General features: G+C 37.3%; 1 pseudogene; it reads left to right on the top strand.

Annotated features, from left to right (window-relative positions):
• Positions 1-6: 6 nt before the first annotated feature.
• LOC103132724 (sodium/glucose cotransporter 1-like) overlaps positions 7-2325 on the top strand; it is a 9022-nt pseudogene continuing 6703 nt past the window's right edge.

The raw sequence follows: 2325 nt of genomic DNA, 5'->3' as shown, positions 1-2325 counted from the left end.
AGCCGACATCTCTGTTATCGTCATCTACTTTCTGGTTGTCTTGGCTGTGGGAGTTATTGTAAGTGTTGCAAACTGTCAACTAATCGAAAGTGTGTTTTCATGATTTATTTACAGTTGTGTTGCTGTGAGTTGTAAACTGCTTAAGCAAATTGCTACAAAAATTAAATGCTTTTTTTGCTGCTGCTTTAGGTAAAACAAACAGATTAAACTAAATTTTTTTTGCACAATAATGAATAATAAAGGAATGTCATGGCTAATCTGTAAACTATTCCTGGTGTTCTGTGTTGCTCAGTGTATAGAACACTAACTTAGAGCTAAACTAGGTAATAATAAGCTTGTTTTGCAAAACAAAAGTTTATGTATTTCCTTGTCCTGTTGCAGGCCATGGTCCGCACCAATCGATCCACTGTGGGTGGCTTTTTCCTTGCAGGAAGGAGTATGGTGTGGTGGCCGGTGGGTATCTGACAACAAATGAGAAACATTATTTGTTCTTTTGCTATTTTTTGTAACAGCCTGAATAACTATTACAGATGTGATGGAAAGGAGGTACGATTAAAAAAAAGTTCACTGTCCTGAACAGGGGTGACACGTTGGTCACATACAAGTTAGATTGGACTGAATGGGTAAGAAGCAGCAAAAATCCAATTTGTTGTTTTCGTTCAAAATGGGCTTGAATCTGTTGAAATGAAGCTGAATCTGTGGCTGCACAGGCCCCAGCGTGGTAAATACTAATTGAGGTCTTTAATAGAAGAATTAGTCAGAAGAAATAATAATAAAAAAGAAAAAATATAAAAAACTAAAAACAACTACAGAAGCTTGGCTTGTTAGGATGGGTTTGCAGGAGAATGCTGAACACTGAAAAGCCAGGATTGTAAAGTGGTAACAAGAGTGGAACCATGAGACTTTTCTTAAAATGGACAGATGAGACCAAATCTTTCCTCACTGTAATGTTTTGAAAAGAAATCAGAAAAAAGAATACATTCCTGCAAACATGACCAAATTAAACAAGGCTGTAAATGAGGTGGTTCTGTCGATCTTATCTACTCCTGAGTTAACGTTTAACGTCATAAGAAAGACAATGATTTCCCATCTATAAGACATAATGAGGTAAAGCTTTTTATTGTCACAGTTTAGAGTTGAATGTCTTACAAAATAATCAAAAAGTTAATTGTGTTCAGTAATCCAATTAAACAACTTACTGCATACTATATATGTTAGTGCATAGGGTTCATTATGATTATTTCAGCATAGATAAACGACCTACCCATGCCACCCACAACATAAGAAAGACAAACACACCAATAACAAATGGTGTGGCCAAGTTAAGGCCTACACATGGAGGATTGCTGACTTGACAGTTGTCTTATCAGTGAGGAAAGTCACAAAAGGTCAATGCTAAAGAAGTTGAGTATTCACAGAGGGCTGTATCCAAAGAGGTTAATAGATAATTGACTGGAAGGAAAAAGTGAGATGGAAAAAGGTTTTCCTGCAACTGTAAAATCCACAACAGGACTGACAAGCAGAGCCCTTTCAATAGTTTTGGGGAGATTCATAAGATGTGGGCTGTGGTCAGAATTAGAGTCTCAAGAGTCTCCACACACACACAGTCTCATACAGGGCATGAACTACAACTTTTGCATTCCTTACATTAAACCTGTCCTGAATGAGATATCATATCATCCTGAAAGTCCCTTCCTTAAAGACAGAAAATGTTCCAAGTGTGTTCATTAGATTGTTTTGGGACCCCTTTGTAAATTAAACAAACATTTTTTTTTTTTTTTTACAGATCGGAGCATCACTCTTTGCCAGCAACATTGGCAGCGGCCACTTTGTAGGGATCGCTGGTACTGCTGCAGCTTCTGGAATTGCCATTGGTGGATTTGAGTGGAATGTGAGTATTTGTGATATGTTTTCCAAATAGTAAAGATCTCATAATGCAAAAAAATTGGTTTGGAGAAACGGAAAAGTAAAAATCCTGTTTATGTTTAATATCTTCTTGATGGTTTCAATGTTTTTCCATGTTTTGTTTGTTCCAGGCTCTTATTGTTGTCGTCATTCTGGGATGGCTCTTTGTGCCGATCTACATCAAAGCTGGGGTAAACAGCATGTGCATTTTCTGTTAAAAAGTGCACCTGTTATAGTCATTGAGCCTTGATAAAACAAAATATTATCAAATTTGTCTAGGTGGTCACCATGCCTGAGTACCTGAAGAAGAGGTTCGGAGGACAGCGGATTCGTATCTATCTCTCTGTGCTCTCCCTCTTCCTCTACGTCTTCACAAAGATCTCTGTAAGTTTTTTTTCTTCCTAACCTTTGAACCTTTCA

Source organism: Poecilia formosa, unplaced genomic scaffold (assembly GCF_000485575.1).
Source record: "Poecilia formosa unplaced genomic scaffold, Poecilia_formosa-5.1.2 Scaffold1248, whole genome shotgun sequence".
Classification (NCBI taxonomy): Eukaryota; Metazoa; Chordata; class Actinopteri; order Cyprinodontiformes; family Poeciliidae; genus Poecilia; species Poecilia formosa.
This window is presented reverse-complemented; position numbering and strand designations above follow the sequence as displayed.